Consider the following 22,108-nt stretch of genomic DNA (forward strand, 5'->3'; position numbering starts at 1 on the left):
TTTTTTAGGGAAGAAGATTCAATTATGTTGCTAGTAGTATATAATTTACTGTATAGTTGCTGATCACATAAAGTTATTTATAACTGAAAAGGTAAAATATTTGAAAAGAGAAACATACACAAAGCACATCAACCCTTAACTAATTCTGTGAAATTATCTGAGCTTGAGATTTGTCCAGTGGTAAGCTTTTTTACATGATCACCCGAGGGACAGGATTAAGCTCATCTATCTTTGTCATGGATTACTGATAGACAAAATCACATTCAACTGGATTGTGAACTGAGCAGCCTTGATTTGAAAAGACCGACTTGTTGATTTTCAAAATGCATTTTTAATTAAATGTTACCCAAAAGCTTACTCATCATTTAGGAGGATAACCACTGTACTGTGGTATAGCTAACCACTGACAGGACTCCTCAATAAATTTAGCAGAACTCTGCAGCATCACAGTCTGTCGAGGAGAACGCACTTGCAGTAATGCTGGATCGCTGTCAGGGGAGGTAGAACAGCATTGGGAATTTTAAATAATTTTGGCTTATCAGAGCCTGAGCTTTGTGGAAAGAAGAAATGATGGCTAGCAGACTGTGGCTTTGTAAACAGACTTGCCAGCTGGGCTGCACTAGAGAACGTGCTTGTTCATCTTCCCAGGAAAACATGTGGAGCAGATAAGATGTTTGTTTTGGTTCATGGTACTCATTGCAGATACTACAAAGCCTTGCACTCTGTGCTTCTTGCTGTATCTCATTTGCAACAGATTGGAAAAGATTTTAATGATGTGTTTTTAAGGACAGATAGTCTGAATTTTAAGAAAGTCGTATTCTTCCTTTGTTCCGGTTGCAAGTCATGTTTTAATCTATGGGTTTTATTTGGAGCATGAAGCTAATTTCTAGGAGGTTTCCTGGTCCTTTCTTCCTGTTTTGTAAGCAATCTAAATCTGTAAGATTAATTTTTTATCATTTGCTTGCAGTCTTTCATTCCTAAAGGGAAGATGTTGTTTGCAAATGTTGTAAGTGTGTGTAGAAGAAAGTCAGATTCAAGCAAAAGTGGCTGTCTTTATAATTTTGAATATATACTTACGTCAGTATATGTTACATGACAATTAAGGTGGCACATTTCATAAAGGTGTTTTTAAAGGGTGATTATCTTAACAGATAAACTAGGATAAGTCTAGCCATAAAAATGATAGGCGTGAAAGTTTCCTCATAGAAAAAATTACATAAATACGCTAGTCCTTAGGGTGGTTTTGTTTTCTGCAGTATTTTTTGATGATGTACACCAATGGCTTGGAGATTCCTTTTAAAAAACAAACAAAATAAACAAAGAATAATATATGCTGCTTGTAGTTTGAAATTCTGCAGCATCTAGAGATACGACCTAAATGAAGACCCAAATAAGGAGCCCATTTTCTTACCCTGCCTTTTCTAAAAGATCCTGGGACACCCCCAGGGACCCATGGAACAAGAGCCATCTGAGTCAGAGTTCCAGCTGGACTCATCGAATTCTGTGCCTGCTTCTTCTGACCACATAATTTATCTTGCTGTTGGTGAGGCTTGAGAAAGTAATCTTAAAAAGAAGGTATTTCCTTGAAGGATACACTGGATGAGATATGTGGCACTGTCCTGATGGAAGACGCCAAATGCATGTTTCCTGCACAGTGCGGAGGCTACCATCCCATGTGAGATGTCAGGGCTGCCAGCGTGTGACTGTGGGTCTGCAGTGCCCACCAGAGGCCTGCCCTCTTTGCCATGCCCCTTGGGGCCTTGCTGCATCTAAAATGGATGCCCGCCACCTCTGCTGAGTGCCTGCGTGCACACGCACTTGTAAGGGAAATTAGCCACGCGTAAGGCTTTTAATTTTGTGTAGTGCAGGGAATTGGAGGAATTTAAAGGGTGATTGGAATTTGACATTTCTGCCTCTTTATTCTGAAAGATACTTTGATTAAAGTGCTGGAAGGCTCAGCTAATGGAGGCGTTGCTGCTATTTCAGATATACTGGGTATGTGATTTGAAGGCAAGCCAAATCACAATGAGATGGAATAATGTCCTTGGTTTATTTTTTTCCTTGGCACATTCAGATTTCGATTGGATTCTGAGCAAGGCAACAGTTTTTTTTTTTTTTTTTCTCCCAGAAAGCTGTGCTGGTCCTTGGGGGCTTGCAGCCTGCTATCAAAGCACAGGCCTTTTCTTGTGAAGGTCATGGGTTGCAGTCACAGGAGATGAGGAAAAAAGCTAAAGGGATGGAGGGAGGGAGAGGGGAGGAAAAAGGAATATTTCCTTACTGGACCTAATCAGATACAAGATTCTTACATTTCTCTAATAAACATTCCTGCAGCAGCAAGACCTGTGATTACGTTGACCGAGTAGCTAATGACATATGCTTCAAAAAACCTGTGGAAAAGTCTAGGGCTTCTGTCTATCTGTCCTACTTCCAACCCTATTCCAGCTCTTGCAATACACATTCAGCACTTCATGTTTTTCTCTCATTTTAAACAATTTTTTGCATGTTCCCTATAAAAGACTGTTCATGAATTATTTTCTCTCTGAGCAAAGCTCACAGCTTCCCAGCTCTTGCTGAGTTGTTGGAAAAATTATTATTTTTAATTTCATTCCGTTATTGTTATTATTTTTTTAAAGATTGGTAACATTATATAGTCAGGCTTTTTTGAGGTGTTGGAGTACACCTCATGAAGTTTCTAGATGGTGGACACTGTAAATAAGCTGGTAGGATCCAGGAGACATTCTGTCATAAATGAGTATTGCTGAAGTCGGGAATAACCGTAAAGCGTGCCCGTCTCCTCAGTACGGGAGAAAATACTGCTAGATGTACAGCTATTCTGTCTGTGGCATTCCTGGGTTTACAAAGTCTGAGCCAGCTCCCCAGCCTTTCCAGGCTGTCTTACCGAAACCAAAGCTGATTAGTTCATAAGGGAAACATGAGGATGTCTGTTCAAGGTGGGAATCGAGAAGGAAGTCAGCACTCCTTGCTGCAGAGACCACAGTGAGATGATCTCAGCCCAGCCCAGCTTGAAAGGAGCTCCTTAAATCTGCCCAACTGAAGGAAAAAAAAAGAAAAGAAATTCAGAAGGTTCTAACCTGTTACAAACTGATTATGAATTTGTAGATAGCCTTACAAATTTAAATGAATCCAATTTAGACTTTATGTTGTGAAGATTGTTAACAGCCCAAAAGGAATTACTATTTTGCCCTATGCTTCAAGAAAACAGCAGTACTTTTTTTATTCATTTGACTTGATATGCTGTCAACTTCCTATCATGTGATTTGGTACATGTTTAAGGCTTATTCCCTGCCCCACCCTTCAAAATTCTGTGAATTATGCTGAAAATAGAAATTGATATGTTTTTACACCAAATTCTAAAGCCACCATTTATAAATGCTTGGTAGACTGATGGTTACTCACTCTCAAAAAATGTAGAAGATCCAGATTAAAGTGTTTGCTCTGCTTATGCTCTGTTTACAGTGGAGAACGCTTCAGTTGCATTGGATGTTGAATGGAAACCAAAGGTGAAGCCAAGTTACTTTTCACAAAAAGGGATTCTTGTTTTCTCGCCAGCGTGTGAACAATTCCTTTTATAGTAGTCTGTGAAGGACAAGCTTGTTATAGAGTTGATTCTGTCCTTTCTGTTCCTCCTAATAATTAAAAAGCTCTAACAGAATAAGGATGGAAACATAATACTATGAAATAAGTAGTGAATTAAGCAGGCAGTTACCTCAGGTAGAATGTAGAACACTTAAGGGCAACAGAAGTTTTTTCAAGATAGGAAATAATCATGAATCTGAATTTTAGATATTTTTCTTTAATTGTTTTAAATTTTGTGATATCCGCAGCCTTGCAACTGAATGATGCAGGGTGGCTCTGTGATACTGGTATGCTTTTAAAGATTGTTGCTTTAATCAGTCCCCTCATCTATCTGTAGAGCGCTGAATTTGTACTTCATATCACCTTACTCTATTTGGAGTAAAAGATATCCCCAGTGAAATGGCATTTCCTACCTGATGGGTGAAAACTTTAGGGACTGTCGGTTGGGCCATGTTTTTTATTTTTTTGCCTTGGGAAAATAAATGAGATTACATAGTCTCTCTTTACATCCTGTCAGACAGAAGACAAGTATATTCAGAATCAATCCCTAAATCCTGCTATTTTTAGCACAATGGCTACCACAGTACCGTTTTTAAACTGTTAGATCTAAAAGCTGTGACTGGAAATATGTTATGCTTTGAAACAAACTGAATGTTCACCATTTGGTCTTGTGAGGACAAACTGGTCTTCTTAGGGAAGAGCTGCTGAATTATGGATCATGAACTCTTTCTACTGATGCCATTTTTCGCTCTCTTTATTTCTTCTTTAGACTTTCCCTTTTCTCTGAGCTATGCATATCCTTTGCTTTACTGCTTTTGTTTCTTTAAATAAATGTTTTCCTCCTCCAAGGCGACTTGTTAGTTTTTGCATATTATCTTAAGCTGACTTAACAGTCATTTTGCCAAATCTTCCCAGCTGCTGCTACTGCTGAATGGATTCATTTTTTCTTATGACATATTGTAGACAAATGTGAAGAAGAGTTTACTTGACCAGTAATCCTCCCTTTAACTGAAGAAAGGACATAGTTTGAATGATATGGCCTGACATATTTTTCCCTAGATTTACCTATTGTAGGCACAGAGGCTTTTTGACTGTTGCCTGGGAAATTCTCATCTAGAAAGTGAAAAATATCCAGGCCATAAATAGTAGCCAAGGGATTCAGTTTCTCCTGGTGCAATAAGTCAGTCTTTAGAGGTTTTTTCACTGATGAGAAGCTCCTAGGAGTTGTTACAGCTGTCTTGGAATGCCTCCAGAAACTGTTGCTCAGCCTATAAACTGATGAAATTTCACAGAGTCACAGCCCAGCTGAGGCTGGAAGGCCCCTCTGGAGATCATCTAGTCCAAATTCCCTGCTCAGAGTAGGGTCAGTGAGGGCAGGTTGCTCAGGGCTGTCAACTCAGGTTTTAAATACCTCCAAGGATGGAGAATCCACAATCTCTCTGGACAGCCTGTTCCAGGGAATGATCACACTCACAGGAGTGTTTTGGTATTTTTTTTTTTTTGTGTCTAAATAGAATGTCCTATGTTTCAATTTATGCCCATTTATCTTCCTGTTGGTGGGCACCAAGAAGAATAGTTTGGCTCTGTCTTTTCCACTCTTTCCAATCTAATAAGATCCCCCTGAGCCTTCTCTTCTCCAGGTTGAACAGTCTCAACTCTCTCAGCCCCTCCTTGTAGGGGAGATGCTTCAACCTGTTTCATTTCAGTTCAAAATGATCCTTCTCTCGATGCCTTCCGGTATGCCCATGTCTCTCGCCTGCACTGGGCAGCCCAACCCTTCTCAGTGCTGGAAGCATCTCACCAGAGCTGATCAGAGGGGAAGGATCACCTTCTTCCAGCTGGCAATGCTGTGCTTAATGTAACCCAGGGCACTGTTGGCCTTTGCAAAGGTACAGCTGGCTTACATCCAGTTTGTTTGCTTGAAAAAGTTTTTCTGTCCACCTTGCTGGCCATTTGCCTAATCCATATTCTGTAAAAGTGTGGTTATTATTCTGAAGACTCACTGGCAGTTTACTCTTGAGGACATCGATGCTTTCAAAGCCTGACACACCTTTAGTTTAAATATGTGTAAACACTGACATTTTAGTTCTCATGTCTTGAATTAAGAAAAAAGAAAAAAGAGAAAAAAAAAGGCAAACCACCACCAACAAAAAGATTTAAAAACAAAAAGTAAGCCCCTTAAAATGTTTCTTGCCTTCTAAAGATGAGCACTTAACCAATACACTTTACCAATGCAGTTGCTCTAACAGAAAAACTGTGGTTAACTTTGCAGATTCTACCTTTAGCTGTAGATATATTGTTTGTTGCATTTATTTCCTTATCTTTTTATCATCTTCTGTTACAGTCTTAACTTCTGATTATTTTAAAGTTAATCGAAACTAAAAAATGTACCAAGAAATTCAGAAATCTTATAGTGGGATGTCTCCCACTTGGGAACCAATCAAAAACTTTAGCAGTCTTGACTCAGAAAATTGTAAGATCTATTTCTATACAGCCGCTTTTTATAAGAGAGAGGGTATTTTTGAGCCAAAAAGGAAATATACTGCTTCCAGGATTCCTTAAGTTGATTCTACGTCTTTCAAAGTTATATTCTGTTTCAATTTTACAGCAAATGAATTTGCCTAATCTCTGTTTTTATTTTGTTATTTTATTGTAATCCTTTGTATTCTAATTTGCATCCTCTGGAGGCTATTTCTTGGTCTGCAGCTATATCCATGGTTGCAGCCATTCATGAGAAATTGCTTTCAGAAATCCTGCATGTCTTTCTCATGCAGAAACAGCGCAAAACTCTGGGATAACAGCCTGAGGCATTTTCCTAATGAACACCAGAGATTATGTTATGTTTGTTTGCTTATAATGATGTATTTCTACAGTAAAAAATCCCTGTATTCTTTTTTTTTGGTGGGGTGGGGAGAATGCATTCCCAGGGAGTTGCTGTACCTGATAGCAGAATATGCTAACAGTTTCCACTGTACTGTATATTTTATACTATCTAGAACATACAGTTTGAAATATGTTGAATGTTTCAATTATTTGCTGTTTAGATATGTAGTACGGTCGATGTATCTATAAGCATTACTTGAATATTAATTGCTGATATGCTGTGCAAAATCCTGAGGTCAGAAAGGGATTCCAAATTTGTAATCATCATAGCCAAAACTTGGTGTGTTTCAGTAGACAAATACTAAAGTTCGGTGGCAGAAGACAGCAAGAACATATTTCCTAGATGAAGAGTGAAGTTATCATTGCTGTGGCTCAGTCTGAACTCACAGCTGGGATCAATCAATGATATTTCTGCAAGGAGAATCCTAGAGATGAATTTATGAAGCTTCAGGCACTCTGTATGACGGTGGTCACACTTACTAGCTGTTAACGCAGTTGTCAAAAGATGTAGTTATTCTAGTTATTATGAAGGGCGTCACTGGGTTCTTGGTAACATGATAGGGAAGGAAATGGAAAGAAGGTATTTTAATAATTACAGCATTAACTCAGTGAAAAGATGCATGCTTCGTGGAAGTCTTTCAAAATTGATGCTTATGAGGAAGAAAAAAAGGCAAATAACATCACTTTGGTTTATGTCCTTCTATATCTATGATTTAAATAAATTCATAATCTAACAGTAATAATCTATGTGGAATGAATGATTCAATCGTTATAATTAATATTGATATAACAATTGAAAGTACTATTTGTGGGAAATCGTATGCACACTTCAATTAAGCTGTGATATAAATGCAATTTAAAATGTTACTGCAGATTTTAAGTGTAACACTCAAGCCTGACTTCATGCTGCGAAACCTTTTTATGGTGCCTTAACTATTAACAATATCATTATCATCTTTAACAGACAAAAGTGTCAGTGCTGTTACATAGTCAGAATTGCACCGGAAAATCAGCAAATCCCTTATTTTAGAGACTAATAGTTAGCATCCCTAGATTTACAAAGTAATTAGAAGAACTTGTTTTGATGATGGAAATATTATGGTAAATAGTGGATGACTTTCAAAGATGAGCACTGTTGGAGATTGATGGAAAAGCAGGAAGAAGGTGGCTTTGTGAAACTACATGGGAATGTGTGGGTTAGAGGTGGGGAAGCAAGCAGACAGAGAGGGCTGGCAGAAGGAGCTGAGATGTGAGAAGAAATTGACAGCCATGGAGCTGTACCAATGTGATGCGTGTTTGCAAGGAACTTGCATGAGAACAGAAGGTGCAGGAGTCACTTAAGAATAACAAATAGGATTAGTCCCTGTGGTAGGTTATTTTATCTGTCTCAGTTTCTCATCTGCATCTTTTTCCGTGTGTCTTTTCACCTGGCTGGCAGGTGGGTTTGTAAGACCTTACTGACGGAGTTACAACTTTCACAAAATGAGTGAGATGATAAGAATGTACAAACAAGTTTCTAACTCAGAGGCCTTCCCAGTTCTTCCCTTCCCACCATGGCAGGCCTGTTTTATGGCCACTTCAGTAGGTCTGCGTGTAGTCCAAATCATCTTATTCTCTGTCTAGAATAAACCATAAATTTTGGTTGATGTAGTATAGCATAAATTATGGATTACACATAAACTGTGGTAGATCTAATTCATCACAGCCTAAGTTTCTGCTTAGTTTTCAGTGCTAATTGGGGCATCTGTATTATACATCTTTGCCTCTCCCCCAGTTTATGGATAGGCATACCTTGGTATGAGGTTGCTTTTTCTCACTGGAGGTCAGAGGAGAAACTTACCATAGACACCAGTACCCAGGAGGAGTCCCTGGGAGGCCCCTGTGCTTTTCCAGGCATGTAATCAATGCGCTGACATCTGGTCTCTGGGCCCACCACATCCATATGGGCTGGGACACATCCATCTTATGCACTGGAGGCTGCAGGCCATGGAGGGAATCCTGCCATGCCAACCTGGGGCAAGGCCTGAGCCTCACAGACCCACGCACTCCTGCAACAGAGATGTATTCATTGGGACTTTGACCGAGTGAAGAGAGGAATGCTGCATTTTCACGGAGTCCTTGTCTGCAGCAGTGCTCCCAGTGCTGGTCCTATTAATCATTGTTTGGATAACAGTGCCCTTGCCAAACTATGCGGCCCTGAGTCTCTCTCACTAGTGTATTGTCATGGTTCTTCTTTTGCCCCTTTCCTCCCACATCCCCAGAAAAGTTGAATTCAGTTTTTACATAGTTTGGATAAAAGAAGTTTGGGAGCCTTTTACTGCTTAGCATGAAAAGCTAGGAAAGTTGAAATGAGACTGATTGCACTTCTCACCAGGTAAAGGGACTACTGGCAAATGTCCGGCTCACATTCTTTCTTCACTCCCTTTATTGTTAGTAACTTGGAAGTTTTGAAGTAGTAATACAGACGGCTGTGGCCACTGATACTCAATTCTTCTATTCCTTTTTTCAGAGAGCTTCCTCATTACTGCTAAGAACTGTCCCAGCAGTTACACTGCCAGGCTTGACCCCAAATCATCAGTGAGATAAGCTAATCCCTTCTCAACGTCTGAAATGATCTAACTCCCTTCCTGCTTTAGAAAGCTAAAACCACAACGAAACAAAACCAAAAGCTATCCTTTCTGGAGTCCTAATCATCAAACAACAAGCAGGAGTTACTGTGGATTTTATTTCCATGGTATAGATAATATTGCCTCTTGATCTGTGAAAAAGGCTGTTTTCACCTATAGTACTTCGCTGTTTATCTCCAAAGAACACAAGTCTCACACTCTATGGTGAGACTTCTTTGAGCCAAGAAAAATAAGTTAAGTGCTCCCTTTAACATGGTAGGAATGTTCCTCATCCTCTTCCTCAAAATCCGGTTTGCAGACATTCCATTGTCTTCAACTGTGAGGCAGTTTTGTTTTCTAGAAAAGCTCTTCTCCCCAGATCATTTCTTCTGACTAACCATGTACATACTTTTATATTTAATTCCCTCTTGATCCCTGTAAACTCCTGTCTTTTTTCCTTAGGGATCCTCAATTTCTCTTGCTGTGTTTTGGCTCTTTCTTATTGCTACATACTTGAGTACTGAGGAAACAGATGATGGAGAAAAACATAATTTTCTCCTGGGAACCCAATTCAAATCCTTCAACTGGGAGAAAAAGAGTTCTAATGGTTTTAGGAAAAAAAACAATGCTTGCATTTTCCTGCTTATTGTAACATCGTGTAGTGTGTTTTTCTAAGGGAAGTTGGAATGTCGGTACTGATTTTCATAAATTTCATATTTGATACGTACTGCGTTTGGTGTTACTATACTGTGAAATATTAATAAATGCATAAATCTTTTCCCTTGGCGTTTACTGTGAAACTTGACTGACTGCAGCTTCTGTGATTTGCTAATTCCTATGCCTAAGTCAAGTACAACAATGCTGTGTTCAAAGATTCTTTTTGATAGTAACTTGACTTCAGTCACACTGTGAAGAGTCTGTGATGATTTTCTCTCCTCGTCTTGCTGTTTGCAGGGAGGGTGACCTAACTGCCTGCTATAAGTTACTATTGTTTGTCTCCAATAAGGTTCTTGCATCTCCATGCTGCAGTTCCTTTAAACTCACAGGAACCCGCAAGCCTACTCTTGAGAAAATGTTGTGGAAATTTCCCAGTTCACCCTTAGAAAATAATTTTGCCATTCAGAGATTGCTGTGCTTGGTATGTGTATACAAGGACAAGTTCAGTTTCTCCACAATGGTAATGAAAAAATGGTAGTGAAAAAAATATTGAGACATCATTCTGTAAGGGTTCCTCTTGGTGTTCTCAGCATCTGAGCAAGACAGTGAGGCTCACTGGCCTTTCTAGAACAATTCAGGGCTTTTCTGCTTTGAGGAACTGAGGCAGGCAATTAGATGCACTTGCTAGGTATGCTTTACCCTTTCCCCATTCATACAGGTATGTGTTTTGATCAAAAATTGAGAAATTGTTTCAAGAGCTGTTTCACAAGTGTGTGATCATCATTATTGCTTAAATGTACAACATAATTCAGTTTTTGTGGTTAAATCTTTGCCACTCATGGTTTCCCTAACTGTTGTTTGAGTTTGCTTCAGACGTTTTTAGAGAACTCAGGTTATTCTGCACAGATTTAGTGTATTATATTTACATGGCATTTATCTATATCTGTATGTTTGTTTGGATGAGAGAAATGCTGAATAATAGTATGTTTTCATCCTTGTATTTACTGCTATGTCCATAAGTAATTACAGTGTGAAAAAAGCCTAAAATCCTGTCATTACAAAAAATGTAGGAACTGTACAGATTGTGAAACAGTACTCTCCCTAGTGATAAAGTACAACTACTGCGCCAGTTAGCTATGAAAAGGCTAAGGGGGGTGGGGGGGATCTAATTGCTGTCTTCAGCTGCCTAGTAGATCATTATAGAGAAAATGAAGAAAACTTCTTCTCAGGAGAATACAGGGAACGAATGAAGCATGTTTCCTAAAATAAAAATTTTGACAAGATACAAAACCGAATTTTATTATTATTATTTTTCTTACTGTGAGGATCACCTGCTGAGCACTAGGGCAGGTTGCCCAGAGGGGCTGTGTGCCTCTTTCAGTTGTGTTCGGAGCTTACCTGAACACAGCCCTGTGCTGCTAGGTGTGATTGATGAGAGATCTGCTTCGAGCACAGTGTTGGACTAGATGGCGCCTTGCAGCACATATTATTGTGCAATTCTATGTTTGCTTTATGAAGAATGACCTAACATTTTTAACTTGCATTAGAAATATAGTTCTAAAGATTTTTTAAGGAAACCACTGAAAATCTGGGTAGTCTCACGTAAATTATTGGTTCAATGTTCTTGAAAACTACTTGTTCTGATTTTTTTTTTTTTTTTTTCCCCTCAACCTGGAGCTTTCCTTTGGTTGGTTGGTTGATTTTGCATTTCCTTTATTCCCTTAGGACTAATCTACTGATCCTATTTTGTGCTCAACTGTATTTCAGTGTGATACTGTGCTAGCTGTTTTTTTTGACATAAAAGGTTCTAGGTCATAGTCTTTACAATCCTTAAAACTACTTCTCAATGTCATGTATAAATAACACATATTCTAGTGTAAAAATTCTTCCTATGCTTAGTAATACGAACAAGAATGAGCCTTGACATGTTTAGATTTGTGTTACCTAATGGTACTTAAAGCAGAAGGCTCTTTTTTTGTTGTTGCATGATGCTTGTGCCCTAAGTTCTGCATAGCTGTTTGTCTCGATCTGTGGGCCTTGTGCAGGCCTTCCAATAATAGTTTCCACTGCGCAGAAGTAAGACAGATTTGACCTGGATTAACTGGAGCACAGACTCCTAATGAGCCAGATGGATGAACATTCTTGTTTGGCGGAGATGATAGTTACAACGCTTGCTACAAATATGTTAGCAGTTGCCTTGGTTTTCTCCTAGAGGAAAGAAATGATTTATGTCTTTTTCTAGAGTGGTTGAGTAATGACGGCTGTGAAGCATTTCCTTTTTGGAAACCTCATTTTATGTCATTACGAATTTTCAAGGGACGTTCCAAAGCTGGAACTGTGAATGAGATTCCCTCTGTGACCCAGGCAGGGAATAACACCTGCCATCTCACCCTGAGATGGGTAAAACATCCAAGTGAGAACATTGCCACTTCACTTTGGTTTTAAGTAGGTGGTCTTCAGAAATGCTGATTTAATGAGATCTTTGTTCAGGGAGGAAGGAAGAGTCTTCTGTCATGCTGTTTTGGTATTAATGGAACAGAACCTGCCTCCCTTCTACCTTTAAACTTTGATTCTCTCTTAAATTTATTAGATGTTGTCTTTGCTGAAGCTGATAGGTATTATACCTCTAATTCAAATTTGCTGATCAAAGCCTTGACTGTTTTGCCCATGAGCAGCAGGAAGATGGAATTACTTTGAAAAAAAATAGGCAGGGATGCATGGAGGTTTTTAGTTAATTCACATGCCTTGCGTGGAAAGTGGGAAAAGGTCAGAGAAACTGCTCTGAGGCATACTGCATAAGGCAGTAATTTGCAGAATGCAAAACTGCAGATCCCCACTGCCCAAATGTAGAAAACCTTTGTGTGTGGATGTGCCTGTTCTTCAGGCTGCTTTGTTCTGGCAGCAAAGGAGTGCAGCCATCCCTGACTGGCCAACACTGTGAAACACTATCTGGGTGCTGTGTCATAGACATTATGTCGACATGTTGTGTGCAGCTTAAATAGAGGACATTCTCAGTGCAGATCTTTTATCACCTCCCCTTCTGCCATCTCATTCAACCTCAGAGAGCTTTCCCGTGGGCTGGAAGTGCTTTTCACAAAGCATGTAAGGGATGGGGCATCTTCTTTGTGCGTTTCGGCTGCCCTCACCCAACTCTGCTGTGTGTTTGTGCTTGTGCCAGCTACTCCCTTCCAAGGCAAGCAGGGGAGCATTTATGAAATAGGCTTACATTCATTTCAAATAGCTACAGATACATATAAAAGCAGGGAAATACATTTGAAAGGCGGTGTGTGATGGGAGGTATGACATGGAAAGAGATTGGGTTCTCCTACTTCAATACTAAAAGGGAACAAATCTGTTCCCCAGTGTAAAGATTCCTGCAAATTCGCTGGCACACTGTGAGCGATACATAAAGACTACGTAACTTAATAGCTGCTCTTCTAAATTCCATTTTGACCTTTCTGCTATAAAAGACAATTCCTTAGAGTCTCCAAAGGTACAGTTCATCACTCTTTGGTTTAGTGTTACAGAGCAGTATAGTAAGTAATAGACCTTATTACAGTTACTTTTTTCTCTTTGCAAAACCATTATGCACCTCTTTGACCTTTGCGATAAAGAGTGCAAATACGATTCAGCAAATGTTTCCAGTATTAATTTCTGTTATTCAGAGTAACAAATAAGTGAATGTTAATCTATATGGACTGTATAAAGCCTCTTTTATTTCTTTTTACTTTACTCATGCTTTGATAGGTTTTTCTCAGCTCCTCTTCGTCTTATATCCTCTCTTGTTCTTAGTCCTTTTCAAAATGTTTCCTCTATTTGCATCCTAACAGACTAGAAGAGAATTTCCCGTACACCATGGGATTATGCGACAAAAAGCCCTGTAAATCACCATAAGTCAGGCATGTAAAATTGATAAGATTTTTTCAGTTTCCTACAGCCCTGGGCAGCCCACTAATTCATTCCTTCCACTTACAAATTTAATACCTGAATGTGTTTTTGTTTGCTCTTTTTTCCCCTGCTTGAGCCTGTTTGTTTAAACAAGATCCTATCGCTGAGCAGCATGTATATGAAAAGTAGAGCATTACTAAGTTATGAAAGAAGGAGTCATAGACTTTTTGATTGTTAGGGGAAAAAGCAATTTGCCCTTCAGTGACCTTCTCCAAGATCATCATATGTGTTATTACTAAACCATAGGAATTGGGGAAAAAGAAAGGAAGACTCCATATTTCTATACTCTTGCATGCAGGTTGTATTTCTGCTTGTGGGTGGTTACCTGTGAGGACATACAGATTGGTTTTAAAGATGGGAGGAGGGTATTCATTGCTGTCATGATGTCTATTGCTTTTGTGTTTTCGTTTTTCCTGAAGGCAAGGAGAGGGTAAATTTTGTGAGAAACTGAGATAGCACTTGAAATCAATGTTTCATAGGTGATTTATTATTATTATTTGTTCAACTAAATTATTGAATAGATACAATTAGAATTGCAGCCACATGAGTAGTACTTTTTCAGTTAACTCTTGCTCTGACTCACAGTCTTTGCAGTCTGTGAAACTTCCTCTGCTGATGTAAGTGGACATTATTTACTTGACTTTAATTGAGGATCTGGACCAGGGTTTGATCTCTTTTTAGAACTTGTCCAACTTTTCCCTTTATGGCCAACAATGTAGTACCAGATTTCTTCTCGCTGAATACATATACTATATATAAAAAGTAACTAATGACCTTTAAATAGTTACCGCGGGCAATTTTTAGCTTGTTGTAATAGTTTCGAGTTATTTGGATGTCCTGGCTTTGCTGCAGTACGCAGCACATTAACATTCCTGAGCCCAAAGGGACATTTACTATGAATTGCAGCAGTGTTTTCCTCTGTGGTGGCTTTCCAGCCTTTCATGTAGTAGACTTCATATCTGTGGGAACATACAGTGCACTGTATTGAAATGTGCAATTGTGGGCAATCTACCAGAAAACAGTCAACAGCTACCTCCCATGCCGCCCTTAGCCCTAGCAATCCCTCAACCCTTCCCACAAAGAAAGCACACTCCCTGGAATTTACAGACTGCCTGTTATTGGCTGGTGACATGCATTGCAAATGATAATAGTTGCATTAAATTTCAACGTGTACACCGTCTGCATCTAAATACAAAACAGAGGTTGCAGGCTAAGATTTGGAAGAATGCAGAAAGCCTATTTTCTGACATAATAGTTTTGAAATGTGCTTCATAGAAAATGTACCTTTGTGCTGGGAAATCATCTTTTTGTACAAATAAAAAGCTGTTAAGCTGTCATTGGAATGACGGTTTTGTTAAGCAGTAGTCCTCAAAACCAGAGGATAGAAATTGAGCGTGACAATATATAGGCTCCATGCATACACATTTTGCTGAGCCTGCGGAATGACAGAGCAGCAAATATGTTACTTGTTTGCAGTTGTTACTGTATTTTAATTTTCCAAACACATTGCATGTGTTAACTGTAGATGGACCAATATTATACAATACAGTAGAAATGGAAAGATCTTAAAGAAAGGAAGAAATAGCTACTTTCTTCAGAGTGCCAAATAAATAACCTAAACTTTGCATGGAGATAAACATGGTACAAGAACTGCTTCATTTTATTGAGGAAAAAAATACCAACAGGTCAAGCTGCTGCATGGTGGGGGATGACAGGGTGCTGCCGTCCTGGTAGTACCATAGTTTGTGCACTTGGGCACTTGGCACTGCTGTGGTGACAGTATTGTTTTCTTGATATTTGCACTTACTTTCAGGCAGTACGTTGTGAAATAGCAGGACTGTTAAAAAACTTCATCTTTGAATCAGGTAGTCTTTAACTGTATTTTTTCCTAGCATGCTGACTGTCCTGCGTGCAGGTGAAGCCACTCACAGTGTTGCTTGGAACATATGTTCTGCATTGATCACAAGCATGGCTGAATGCTTTGTGAATTGCAGTGCTGGGGGTGGCTCATGTCTCTCTACCCTGACCCTGAGAGACAACAGATTGACAGCAGCCTCATCTCTGAAACTGGGGAGGTAATGAGAGAGTAACCTGCTCATAGACGTGATTTGAGCAAATGCATGAGCATCTGGGAGTTGGTCTGAGCTTTAGCATACAGTTGCAGTGGTGCTTCCCAGAAAAGCTCAAGTTTAAATTAGACCTGATTGCCAAGTCCTGTGAATTGAACCAAACTGCTATTGCTGTTTTGTGATGTGTAAAAGTGGGCACAAGGCTCAGAAATAATTTCCTAGTCCCCTGTGACCTGCATGATAATCTGATTCCCTGCAGATGAAAGATGAGGGCACTAAGGGAGTTGCTTCAGTTCAGATAATCAAGGAATTCCATGCAGCCCCTTTGTGTTGGTTCTCTGGTTGAAGGACTTCTCTCTTAAGAGCTTTCTGTGCTACAGTTAGGAGAACAAAGTAGAGTAATTCTTCCATATCCTTTTCTTGTCAAAAACAGAGAGTGGAGGAGTGACGTTTTAAAAGTGCATCACTGAAGAAATGTGTTTTGTATGAACTTTTTTGTTATTAATAAAGGAACCCTGTCCTGTAGGAGAAAAATTAAAGCAGGTGTCTGTGACAGAAGCACAGCACAATGCAAAATTACACAAAAATTATGTTTTGTGATATAGCCCTAGCAATGCATGAACTTGATGTTTAGTATCACGGGTAGGTTGTTCTTAAGACAACTATTTAATGGAAATGTAAACATGAGCACAAGCCTTAAGAGGAGTGTCTGAGGGAGCTGGGATTGTTAAGTCTGGAGAAGTGGAGGCTCAGGGGAGACCTCATTGCTCTCTACAACCACCTGAAAGGAGGCTGTGGTAAGATGGGAGTTGGCCTCTTCTCCTGTGTAACTAGTGATAAGACTCGAGAGAATGGCCTCAAGTTGCGCCAGTGGAGATTCAGGTTGGACGTTAGGAGATAGAGCGGTCAGGCACTGGATTGGGCTGCTCAGGGAGGTGGTGGAGTCACCGTCTCTGGAGGTGTTCAAGAAACATTTAGATGTTGTACCAAGGAACATAGTTTAGTGGGAGATATTGGTGATAGGTGGATGGTTGGACTGGATGATCTTAGAGAGCTTTTCCAACCTTGGTGATTCTATGATTCTATGAGCTTGCACGTTTGACATACGTGAGGGCTTTTGAAGAAAGCAGTGAACCTCACGTTTATGGAGAAGCATCGTAATTTATGTTTTTGTGGAAACTGTGCAAAACTGATCTCAAGAGAAGCGTGGCTGTTTGCATTCAGACCTTGTTTCAGTGTTTTTTTCATTTTTTTACATGAGAACAATTGTGTCAAACGCAAAGCTCACCTGTACAAATACCCTGGCTCCGACACTGACTGATCATGGAAGTAGGGAGAAACAGTGGACAAGGCTGAACTTACTGAGATACCTTTTAAGTTCATCTTCCCAGTCTCCAAAATTGTAAAGATTCCCTCCTTTGGAGTTTTGTGGATTTGTTTTTCTTGTAGTACAACTGAAAACCTCAGTGAATACCGTTGTTAAACTTGTTTAGAGAAGGGCTCAAGCTAAATGCAATTATATTCTCGCATTATCTCTTTTAATATATACAGAAGTGATGAAAATTCCCTAACATAATGTAATAATTGCATTATGTATAAAATTGTCTTGAGCAGTAACACTGCAGCAGTGGCAACATGAGCGTAAAACTTAATAGTTTGGTCTATATTATTACAACTTAACCTTTAGTTTTAACAGATGAGATCAATATCTCAACGATTAATAATTTTTAGGTAAAAATCCTTTAACTTTTCACAAAGCAGAGTTTAGTTTGTTAGTAATATTTTTACTAATGTTTCAACCTCTGTGTCTTAGCAGAACTACTTTCAGTAGTGTATGAGAAAATAAACCATATTATTTCTAAGAGAATGTGTTAATAACCTATTTTTTTTTAATTAAAAAAGAAAAAATATTTTTTTAAAATCAGGCTGATTAATGTGACTCTGGAAATTTGAAATACCCCCCAAATTCACCAACAGGTCATAGTAAATTCATGATCTCCATTTCTCTTACTTCATTATACTGACAAAATTTGACCAATTTGAATATTTTATTCAGCATTACTGTATAGTTTGAAAACTGGATGAAGAAAGGTAAAGGAGGAAATAAAAAATCTCATGAAAAGTTAGCTGGATAACATTTTTTTTTTTTTGAGAGGATTATTGTTGTTTTTTCTGCCAGAATCAGTAATCATAGAATCATAAAATCACAAGGTTGGAAAGGACCTACAGGATCATCTAGTCCAGCCATCCTCCCCTTACCCTTGCTACCACAAGCCACTAAACCAAAACTGATGGATTATCTAAAATCTATATAAATAAATAAATAAGCAACAAAAAACCTAAAACACACAAATAACATATCTATATAGATAATCAAAATCTGTTAGTTTTGTTTTGTTCTCCTCAGAGGTTCATGCATAGTAAAATTTCGCTGCACTTTTCTATGTCTGTGAGATTTGGTTCATGTATACTAACTTCTAAGTGTGACTGTAAAAACAAAAACAAAAACCAGAAAACAGAAGACATCATTTGTATGGATTTCTGTCCTTTGGTTGAAACAAAAAAGGTTAGAGATCAGTATGACTGGAAGCCTGAAATGCAGAAGAACATTCAGCGAAACATCGAGAGTAAAAATCATTTCAATTTTTATATGGATATCAACCTATTTGCTCAAAAGATATTACAAATTTCAAAGTTTAAGGTGATAGAATGGTGTTCATCTGACTCAGGTAGACTACATGAAATGTGATTAGGTGTGGTGAAGAGCAGTGGCAAAGGTTAGAAGGTTAATTTTTAGTGAAGGACTAAGACTTACTTTTGCAATAGTATTTATTTTCAAATAAGTTTGCAAGATATTTACATAGGGAAGGATACCAGGGGTAGATGACAATAAGAATGTTAAGAACAAATGTCAAGCTAGAAAACTTAAAAGATGAGATGATATGGTACTGATGTTATTTAGGTGTTGAAAAATACTTAGAAAATTGATGCTCAATTCCTGGAGACTTTAATTTAAGGAGAATAAAAAACAGAAACAAAAAGAAGCCAAATGTGTACAATGAAGAATGGCTGTGTTCTGTCAGGAAGACAAGTGGATCAGGAAATAGGTCTTTCCCATCTCTGTGTGCTGTCATTCTTTTCTGCCTCTTGCTGATAAGAAGAGCTTAGCCAAATGGTGGTGCCAGTTGCATGAGCATAAGTCCATAACTTGAGGGTAAATGAGAACAGAAGCTGGCTGCCATCCCCATATCTCTCTCTCTATCTCACTCAAAGTCATCATCTATGACTTTCTTATTTATGTACTGTTGCCTTTTTTCTTTGTCACCATCCCCTTTCTCTGTACTTTGCTTCAGTTTGCAAGATAGCGTATTGACTCTCCTTCTTGTTATTGGCTTCCATGTTACACATCTATTGCCATTTTGATCTACTGTCCAACAATTGCTGAAAGTTAAATAAATATAACGTCAAAGCAGAATAATATTTTAATCAGTCACAATCCTCTGTCCTGTCTTATTTTGTGGTCATCTCTGTGTACATGTACCTTCACTGTTCACAGAAATTTTTGACAGCTGTTTTTAACTGACAGTAATAACAAAATGCTGTGCCAGGACTTTGTCAGGATAGCCAGAAGAAATTTGTCATTCTGCCTTCATAGCTTTGACCTGCAGCGAGTGAGAGTGACTGGGAAATAAAGATTGATTTCCTTCCCTGAGCATTTAATGTTTATGATTTTTGTCACTATTCTTTTGACTCCTTTTTCGTAACATTTCTCAGTTGCTCTTTTCAGTTTTTCCTTTCTTTTCCTAAGCTACTTTTTCTTCCTCATTTTCTTCTGCGTGCACTGCTGTTGGAAATTTTTCCTGCACTTACCCATCTCATTTGCAACTTTATTTCCTCATTTTAAAATTTCCTTATGCTGTGGTTTTCTCTGACCGTACTTTGCCCCCCCCACAGCCATGTCTGAGAAAAATGTTCTGTAGTATCACATACCTGGATTTTATGATCCCGGTGTAGAAATGCAGTGGAAACTTCTTTCTCTTGCTTTCTTCTCTTTCTGCAAGCCTGTTTCTGAATCATCCCTGACAAGCATCTTGGTGTACTGAAGGGAGTAGGATTTAGGCAGGTGCTCCTGCTTGAGAATTAGTCAGATCTCTGGGGATCCTAGGCTGGTACCCATAGAGATCACCCCAAACTAACCACATGCTAGAGGCAGGCCAGTACCTCTGCTCTTTGTGGAGTCAAAATCATGACTCAGTTCTCCTTGAAGAAAACGAATACATGTTTTAGTGTAACTCAGGAACTTAATTTTATACTTAAGCCATTCTTTTAGCTTTTTGTAAATAGGGTAAGAAATGAACTTGATACCTTCAATACAATCGTCTTTCATGCTAATTAGATCTGTCACAAGAGATAGTACAGTAGTTCCTCAGTCCTTTGTATAACACCCAAAGGTTCTACTCAAGCAATAAATTAAATTTATCTGTTAAATCAAAGTCTTTTTAAAAATTAAATGCAAAGGACATTTTTAGTATCTTTTTTATTATCACAGAGATACTTTTATAGTGTTCTCTGAATGATTTTTTTTTCCTTCAATGTCACTGAAACTTCACTTGATTCAAATCAAATTTGGTAAAAGTGAATTCACTTTCAGGCTGACGTATTGTACACTGAGATCTAACTTAAATGTAGCACCAGGTAGTTACTTTTGATTAGCACAGTTAGATTGATCTCACCTAATTTTGGGTATCTAAAAATTAATCATCTGGCTTCTGCTGTAGTCAAGAGGAAAGAGAATGGCAGGTTTGAAGGATGATCTATATCACCTGTATCTTAAATACCAAGGGTGAGATAAATCCTTTTCTAAAGGCACCCATTCTTCTTGCCTGAAGGTACAGGGGACTTAAGAAACTATTTTAACCTTCAGTCATAATTTTGAACTGGCCCTTAATGCCCCCATGTTTGGCATATTCTGTAATATGTGAAGAGAAGGATGGGGTCTTTGATATGCAGAAGAGTAGAACACAGTTGTATCAAAGCCCTGGATCAGGTTTAGTAACTTCGGGTGAGTTGACGTTTCCTGGTCTGTTGGGCCATTCCTGTTTAAAAATTGTAAGTGATTTCTATGAAGACTGAACTTCTAGATAACTGTTGCAAATCACAGGTGTCTGATATTTGTTTTTTGTTTTGTTTTGTTCTGCTGTTTTGTTGTTGTTTGTGTGTGTGTGAGTCTTGCATCCATAATATGTATGGGGAAAGATAATATCTTTTTGTTACTAAGGCAGAGTGTGTATGTTTTTTCTTAAAAGGCAGTTTGTCTCCATTGCACATAATTGACCGATTACCATGTCAACACTCATGACCCATTGTGATATTTCCTATTGATGTAGTATGTGTTTATTACATTTGCTAAATGAGTTACTTATTTTTCATCAAGACAAGATACCAGAGAAGATGAAATATTCTTTTTAGTTTAGCAAATCTTGTATATCTATTAATACATTGGAAATACATTTCCATATATTTTCCTTATTTATTATATTTCATATATTTTCCTTATTTATTTTAATTTTAAATTGTGATTTCTTAGGGATGGATTTCTTAAGCTCAGATCACTTTTTGCCACTTGTTTTGCATTATCCAGGAGCATTATTTGGAGGGCAGTGCAAGTGAGGCACTTTGTCTTTTACATTCTTAGGACAAACGTAGGGGAAATGTAATCTTGACACATTTTGCTGGCCTAAATTTTACCCTACTGGAGAACTCTATGGTTTCACACAAGAATTTTGTCTAAATGGATTGTTTTAAACTTGGAAACCACTTTTGGGCATTACTTCTCTGTAATCAGCCACATTTTTCATCTCTTATTTTAATAAGTTAGTAGATGAATAGAAACGTGAGTTCAATGCATAAGTAAGGCTTTGATTTTTGATTGAACTTTCAGCTATGATTTCTGACATTTTATCAATTGAGACAGTATCTCTTAATAAGAGCTTTGTATCAACAGTTCTAGTACTTCCATGAGTGATCTCACATGATAAAATATGAGCAGATAAATATTCCTAATATTGTAGTTTGTGATCTCAAGAGTTAGAGATCACAAAATTTTATTTTAAAGACATAATGTGGAGAGGAAAACCAAAGAAAAGATAATTATTGTGTTTAATACAGAGTTGCACAGGATTTTTCTTGTGTTCATGGAAAAAAACTCTGAAGTAGTATCCAAGATCTGTAACTTTATGGATCTTGAGGTTCTGGAGGTTGGTGGCCATGCCTGGGGCAGGGAGGTTGGAACTTGATGATCCTTGGGGTCCTTTCCAGCCCAAGCTATTCTGCGATTCTATGGTTATG

The 22,108-nt window shown here is 38.3% G+C and overlaps 1 protein-coding gene and 1 long non-coding RNA gene across 28 annotated transcripts in view; one reads left to right on the forward strand and one right to left on the reverse strand.

Moving 5' to 3' along the window:
* Positions 1-22,108, forward strand: part of DMD (dystrophin) — a 1,163,614-nt gene that overhangs the window by 170,887 nt on the left and 970,619 nt on the right. The window lies entirely within an intron of this gene.
* LOC107057229 lies at positions 1,049-8,520 on the reverse strand. 2 transcript variants are annotated; one of them, XR_005840707.2, is made up of 4 exons: positions 8,321-8,520; positions 3,418-3,597; positions 2,900-3,051; positions 1,049-2,228 (listed from the first exon to the last, which is right to left on the reverse strand). It is a non-coding gene; the product is annotated as an uncharacterized LOC107057229 (long non-coding RNA). The 2 variants fall into 2 exon arrangements; XR_006931963.1 differs by having other exon boundaries at positions 1,049-3,051.

This window comes from Gallus gallus, chromosome 1 (genome assembly GCF_016699485.2).
Source record: "Gallus gallus isolate bGalGal1 chromosome 1, bGalGal1.mat.broiler.GRCg7b, whole genome shotgun sequence".
NCBI classification, from domain to species: Eukaryota; Metazoa; Chordata; class Aves; order Galliformes; family Phasianidae; genus Gallus; species Gallus gallus.